The sequence below is a fragment of the Miniopterus natalensis genome, chromosome 2 (genome assembly GCF_054644295.1).
Source record: "Miniopterus natalensis isolate mMinNat1 chromosome 2, mMinNat1.hap1, whole genome shotgun sequence".
NCBI classification, from domain to species: domain Eukaryota; kingdom Metazoa; phylum Chordata; class Mammalia; order Chiroptera; family Miniopteridae; genus Miniopterus; species Miniopterus natalensis.
Genome location: NC_142082.1, coordinates 161,684,204 through 161,692,453, shown reverse-complemented (window position 1 = coordinate 161,692,453; position 8,250 = coordinate 161,684,204).

Sequence of the window (8,250 nt, the reverse complement as noted above, 5' to 3'; positions counted from 1 at the left end):
TTTTCTTGATTGGGACAGAGAAAAACTCTTTCACTAAACCAGTGCTCACACACCATATACTGGAGGTAATATTAATCTGTTCTAACAAAGATGCATCGCTAGCATGGAAGCTGTGATTGAGGATGCTATTTGTTTAAGTTTGTGGTAGCCTGAAGTTTGGGAAAGGACCAGTTATCATAGGGACTACCACATGTACACTTTTAAAATCTTTAAGGATGCCACTATTATCCTCTATATTTTCAGAAATGTGACATTAGCATCAACTTACTAACTTGGCAGGGGTGTTAGTTTCAGTCTTCTACTTGGCCTTTCCCAATATGATAGTTCTTTTAAAATTGATCTTAGAGAGAGAAAAAGAGGGAGAGAGAGGAAGAAACATTGATAGGTTGGCTCCTGCAGGCACCCTGATCAGGGATTGAACCTGAAACCTGGATATATGCCCTGACCAGGAATGGAACTCACCACCTTTTGGTGTAAGTGGTGATGCTCCCACCAACTGAGTCACACTGGCCAGGGCCTAATACGATAGTTTTTACCTCATAACCCAAAGGACTAATGTGGAGGTGACTCTAACTGCCACGTATGTCAAGCTCATTATCCATTGGGCCTTGGAGGTTTTGTGGATCAATTTAAGCCAGGCTGACAGAATTCCATGTACTTCCTAACTCTCATACAATTCCACTCTAACTTTAAGGTTTTGGATTTCTAAGTATCAATGTCAATTTAGAGCCTGTGTAAAAAAGATCAGTAGAAATGTCTGGGTATTCCCTGTTTCCCAGTTTACAATTACCCAAACAAATGGCTGTAGGTCCAGTTGAGGAATGACTAGAGAAATTATTAGAGTATAAACTTGTCAAGGTATTGCAAAGTCTTTTTTTCTTGAGACATAGTCATAATTTCAGTTAACAGATTTGGAATCTGAAACTTCACTCAGGTCTAGGAACTGGACAAGTTACCATGAGTTGTTTTTTCATTTGAGGTGACCATCCTTAGCCTCTTGTTCACCCATTCCTGTTTTTTAGAAAATTATGTATATTAAGCAGTACCAGTATTGACTGCCCATCAATTTGCCTCTAGAGATGCTATATTCTATTACCCATTTCCACAATTCTCTAAAAGTCATTCCCCCTTACCTGCCACTCTAACTTTGACAGTCTTTATGATAATTGAGACTCAGTTCATTCAGTATGGGTGGTTACTTTCTCTAGACTTCTAAAAGCCAGCATAGCAGCGAATTTGCACTATCCTCTGGGGGACTTGCCAAGTAGAGAATTTGTATCTTGAAAGAAATGCCTCCAAATAAATAAACTATTTTTATCTAGTTTTATGTCTTGTTCTCTTGACCAAAGAACCATCAAAATCTAGTTTCCCAACTACTCTCCAGACTCTTTCCCATAAGAGCTTAATTATTGAAGCTCTTTTGGAGTATGGTCCTTTTCCTCACTAATCAGGTCCAATGTATCTTTGACTTGTTTTTGCTATGATTAAACCAAATTTTTGGCCTGGATCCAGAAGAGAAGATGGGGTTGGGGGGGAATCCTGAAGGTGACCCTGTAGCCTTGTAACACAGGACTCTACAGTGTTTTTTTACATGCAGGAAGTATAGCTCTTAAAAAGGCTACCTTTGCAGGACTTGAGGATTCAGAGGAGTATGAGGAGCCTAAATTTTTGGATGCATACATGCAGATGACCTATCATATGTCAGGATCCAAAGGTTTCTCAGCAAGGATCCTAATCTTGGCATAACAGAATGAACTTGGTTGAATATTCTATACTCTTTTCCAGCAACTGCTCTCAGTGAAGCCTCCTGGAAGTTCTACCTGTACATAGTCAGCTAGCCCTGGAAATGTCCAGGGTCCTAATGGGTGATTATGCTGCTCACCCATGGGCCTCTCCTTTCATTGGGGGTTGTAGCCTTGCTTCGGTTGCTTTCCCATGCTTACAAACAGTTCCCTTATGTATCGTTCCAGGTTTTTTAGTTGTTTTATGGTGGAAATTTAATTTCAAAACTAGCTACTCTATCATGGCCAAAACCAGAAGTCTCCTAAATAATTGCTGAATAAATGGGTTTGTTGAGTTTGAGGGAATTCTGGTACATCGTGATGAAAATGTTGAGAAGGCATTGGGAGTCATTTGTATATTAGTAGTTAAGAGAAGTTGAGATCTTTCAAGGAAAATTATACAAGGGATAAATAGAGGGGAAATTTAAAAAACAAAACAAAAACAAAATTAGGGAGCAACAATATTTAAAGAATAGTATATAAGAGAATTCATAAAAGACTGAAAAAGAGACAGAAAAATAAATATTTTATTTAAACACTGTGTTGTATTTCAAGTGAATTAATAAATACTTATTGAAATTCTTCTATAATTTGTGTAATTAACAAAGAGAGGGACTGTATAGATTTTGGGGTGAGTCAAGAATTAGGATTCAATGAAAGAATTTCTAGGAAGAGTAAGAACTTTGAGTTGAAAACTGATTGGATTAAAGCATTATGAGATGTGATAGATGTGGGGAATAGGGTTAATTCACCCATCAGCTAAGCATGATCATGATTAAGACTTTGCTGCTATTATGCACATGAGAAAATTAATCCAAAAAGTATCAGGGTGGAAATAAACAGCAATGGCTTCAGAATTTTCATGTTGATAGAGATTTGGGGCAACAATGCAATGTGGAGTCAGGAGACTTGCCTGGAGGCTACATTTCCCTAGCAGATACACTTTTAAAATTTAAAGTCTGTGTTATAAATCAATAAAAATGATATTAGGTTGATGATTTCAAACATATGTGTTTACTGATTCCCTTGTTATTTTAAAAATTGTAGTAATTATTTAACTTGAAGTGACTTGGGAGACTACTGAAGACTTCGGAAGACCTATAGTTCTCTCTAACCCCACACCAGCTATCCTGATTTTTGCTAATAAAGTACATTAAGATGATAATACAAGTGCAAGGTAGAAGATTCTAAGTGAAAGAGGGAAGTAGGAAAACATTACCCTAATTGATCTAAAAGGCAGAAATTTACTTTAAATGAGATCTCATTTATAAGTGAGGTAAGGGAGGGTTAGAGTTTAAAAGTCAAGCTAATGATTAAAATAGCCTGTAGAAATATTGGTAATTTTAAATCTAGTAGGTGGGTAGAATAATAATGCGATAAAGTTATGTTGAACCCTACATAAGTCTATTTGTTACGGTGAGTATATGGTAATGCATATCCAGGTGGATATACTTTGTAGTTAGAGAAAGGCACACAAAAGGATGGAGAAAGATTCATGACCATCTATCTGTCTGTGACACAATAAGTGATACTCCATGATGGAACTGTTCATCAAAATACAATGGCAATACGCAAGATAAACTATGTTGTGATACCAATAGGGGGCTCTATGGCTTTGCAATAGAATTGTACTCATTCATTTAAACTCCCCTGCCCCAATGAGTCATATAGTTTGCTGAGTTAATAAACAATTAAGTCCTCCTATTCATCTCTCTATTCCTCCATTCTTTCATTCTTTCATTTGGTGTCATTCACCTGCATTCTTCATTAGCGAGCAGTGAAAATACTCATAAGGCAAATAGCTCCATTGTTTTTTCTCCACCTCATTGGAATTGTGGGAACTCTTATTGAGTGGTGAGGGTTAGGGTAATGAAACTTGGAAACATGCCATCCTAAGATCCCTCTGTGCTACCAATATGCAAATAATTTAATAGTAATGCAGTCAAGAGTTCCCTGAGTAAAGACTCTCCATTTTCATCACTGTTGGTAAGTGCCAAGAGGGACAGATGAGAATAAGTTATAGCCACATTGTGACATGTAATAAATCTTCCAAAAGAGGTTTACACGTACTCAGCTCTTTGCCTTTTATCCTGTGTACGACACTTCTGTTTGCTTTGCATCTAAGCAACAGAAAGTAATCAGCCTCTAAGAACTTAATTATTGGTTGCACGGATAACCCTTAGGGTGTGTGTGTCCAGTCACTTGGGCGTCCTTCTACATCTCTCATTACATAAAGCAATAGGCTCCCTGAGTGCCCGCCTCTCTGGAAAGCATGGTGGTTCATTTCTTCTTCAAGGGGGAAGACAAAGGGCTGCTGCAACAACAGAATACATGGGAATGGCCCTTCCTTGCAAAAATGAGCTGCTGATAGTTCTTGATGACTGAAGCAAAGGAAGAATCCCAGGACTAGAAATCACTTAAGAACAGAGCCTTGATAACAGCCAGCAGCTGAGAGGTAGAAAGTGCAAGAAATTCCAGGGAGAGAAGTGAGAAAATACTGTAGCAGGCTTGCAAAATCCAAGTCTGAGTCACACCAGTATATTAATGAGACAAGTTTAAACCAGTCACACTCCCACCTCTTAACCAAACTGTTAACACAATTTAGCACACTTTCAAAGGGGCACCCCTATGATGTGCTAATGAAGTCACTTTCTTCCCAGCATGAGTCCATAGGCTTTTGCCTCATTGTAGAGCTCTTTGATCAGGCCTATAAAATAGTCAAATATCTTGTCAACCCTGGGAGACTGTTAAAACGTTTTGTAAAGGTATCTATGAGGAAACTGAGGCACGAAGGACCACATTTAAAGTTTAAAGGTAGTAAAATTATTTGAGTTTGGATTGATTTTCTGCCCCACTTTCCCCCTACTGCTATTTAAGTCTGTTGAAATAAATAAACACTGTTCAGGAATTTTATCTTTTAAGTTTATGAATAACTTGCAGAGTAACAATAGCTGTGAAATGTTCTGTAATTCTTAAACACTGAACAAATGTATGAAGTATTACATTTCAATTTTAAAAATTACATTGCAAATTGTAATAGACTTTGAAACAATTTCTTTATAAAACTAAAAGTAATGGATACATTTCAGAAACCAATAAACACAGTTAAAGCAACCAAACAATTTAATTTAATTATTTTCAGAATAACTTCAAGAGTAGAGCAATCTCTTAAAAAGCATTGTTCCACCCAAGTAGTTCCAAAAACAGAAACTATGTTCTTTTAGGCTAGGACAGTGGTATGTACAAGGATGTTTATTTTTCTATTCTTTAAACTGTACATGCACAAAATACACAAAATATACTTTTATATGCATTTTATATTTTGAAATAAAAAGGAATTTTCAAAAAGACTTTGTTCCATAGCTGAAATCTTAAAATGAATTGAGTAGAGACAATGAATTTAGTATTCTTAACATTTTCTTGCAAGGTTTTATAGAAAACTGCCTATTATTCTGTCTGACAACAGACCTATGAATTTTGAAGAAAAAAAGAACAAAAAGAGGACCTGTATAAAACATAAAGGGACTTTTAACTGAACTATGTAATATACAGGTCACTACCTGTAATTTTTTTTATGAGCATTTAGATTTTGGTGTAAAAGATTTTTAAAATTTGTTATTGCTCTTACAAACCTTGGTGATTATCTGACAGTGATTCATGGAATATTATTATATATCTGACTTTGGCAGTTACCCATTACACCATGTTAACATATTTCAATAAGTAATCAATTTGGTTTCCAGTACGCTGATTTAATTCAGGTTTCATTACTCGCCTAGTATTTATTTTTTAGGCATGTTGTCCATCTTAGTCTAAGACTGCCCTTTTTGCATTAGCCATTTTAGGATAAAATACTTAATAAGATTTGCATTTAAAAAATGAACTAGAGGAACTGGACCCCCTCCAGCCAGTACAAGTAATTATGTCATTTGTATTGCAAAGCAGGAGTCTCTATAAAGCAATGGTATACTTTTTTAAAGATTGATAACCTTATGCAGTATTATATTACACATAAAATGGCAGTTCTGACAGAGGAACTAAACGTGGGCAGTGTATAAAGTCCTGAGAATTGTAGAGAGTTGCAAAGTTTTACTTTGCCTTTTGATGAGATACTCAATTACAAGTAATTATTTGCAGTTTATATCTTTATTTTCTATTATATCTCTGTGTCATAAGTAGGTCTTTCCCTGAGATAACCTTATGTTTATGTAGATGGCAAGAGTGTCATCTGCCAGTGAATGCTCTCAAATTCACGTCCTAATATTTAGAGGCTTAAGTTAGGCTGTGTATAAATGAAGTGGCCCAAATGAAGCTGAACTTGTGTAGTTACCTTATGATCACTTAGGAGGTACCCAATCTACCAATCTGAAATCTCCCATAGTTAATGATGACTGTGGAAACTGGTGGTGTTGTGAATGGTACTACCTTCTGCAGAGAAGAATACAACGGAGAGCCTTTACTGAGCACTGGATACTCAATATTATGTCCCAAATGCATAATATTAATCCTCATAACAACTGTGCAAGGCTAGTATTATCATTAGTACAGATAAGGACCATGGGCTTATGGAGGTTCCATAATCACCCCAGGGCCACCAGCTCTTAAAATGGTATTTGAGCTCAGTCTAGTTGAACTCCAGAGTTGATGTTCTTAATCACTATGGTACATTTATATAAGCTAAAAAAAACCTTCCTAAAATAGAAGCATTCTAATAGAAGCATTCTAATAGAAGCATTCATGACTATGCTCCAGTAAATAACAAGACATTAAAATTTTGGAGCTCTAAACTGAGATCTTTTCAATTAGAAGTGGTCCCTAGACTTATGGAGAAAGGTTTTATGATATAATGTGCCTAAATGATCAATTATGGTCTTTCATTAAGACAAAAGGTTACATCCCAGGATATTTTGTAGGCCTTGGTCAACTTGATATTTCTTAAATTTGATAAAAGTGTTCTAAACTTTCCCCTCAAAGGGTTCACATCCTCAGAAAGGGAAACAGAAAGAAATGCAAGGCAAATGAGAAAAGCAGCCTCACAAGAAAATCAAAATTCCTCAGAAGCAACTACCAGTGTGATATGAACCAAGAATGCTGACGGGGAAAGCTTCCGCTCTTCTCCTGTGCTCAGGAAACCCATTTAGGGAGTTGTTAAAAACTGAGAGAGGCAATTTAGAGATAGCAACATCCTCTCAGACTTCAAAGAGAAGGAAATATATTTAGGAACCTTTCTGATATAAAAAGCTGTCATAATTTTGAAGCTTTTCCTTAAAACATATTCTTCTCAATTTGAAACTAATGTTCAGTAATTGAATTCAATGTTTAATTGTTCAATATTTCAATCAACAGCCTACTTGAAACAAAAAAATCAATCACAGACTGTTCTAGTAGTGTATTTTATATTATTTATACATGCATACAAATACATGCATGTGCATATATGTTTATATCATAATTGAAGTTCATCACTTTTAGCTAATTATGGAGTAAGTGTATTAGTTTCTTATTGCTACCATAACAAAGTACCACAAAATGAGTGGCTTAAACAACAGAAATGTATTGTCTCACAGTTCTGAAAGCTTCAAATCTGAGATTAAGGTGTCCTCAGGGTTGATTCCTTTTGAGGCCTGTAAGAAGGATTCTGACTGGTGCCTCTCCCCTCTTCTCTTGGTGGTATGCTTGCAATCTTTGATGTTCCTTGGTTTGTAGAAATATCAGCCTGATCTCTGCCTTCATCTTCACATGACATTTTCCTGTGTGCATGTCTATTTCCAAATCTCCCCCTTTTATAAGGACATCAGTCATATTAGATCAGTCTCCCCTACCCCACATTGCATTATGACCTCATCTAAACATGACATCTGCAATGATCCGTTTTCCAAAGAAGGTCACATTCTGAGCTATTGGAAATTAAAACCAACATAATGCATGGAAATTCTACCTTTTGCAACAGGTTGGATCAACCCATAGGGTAGTATGCTAACTGAAATAAGTCAGTCAGAGAAAGACAAACACCATATTATTTCACTTACATGTGGAAGCTAAAGAACAAAATGAATGAATAAACAAAATAGAAACAGACTCATAGATACAGAAAACAGACTGGTTGCCAGAGGGGAGGGAGTTTGGGGGACTCAGTGAAAAAGGTGAAGGGATTAAGTAGTATAAATTGGTAGTTACAAAATAGTTACAGGGATGTAAAGTACAGCATAGGGAATATAGTCAATAATATTGTAATAACTATGAATGGTGTCAGCTGGATATTGGAAATATTGTGGGGAACACGTTGTTAAGCATGTGATTGTCTAACCACTATTCTGTATACTTCAAACTAATACAAAATAATACTGAATGTAAACTGTAATTAAAAAGCAGTTCCTGAAACATAGTGTGTGCTCAGTTAACGTTGGTTATTATTCTTTTTTCTAAATCTTGGCTGTTGTAAGTAACACTGCAATGAACATAGAGGTGC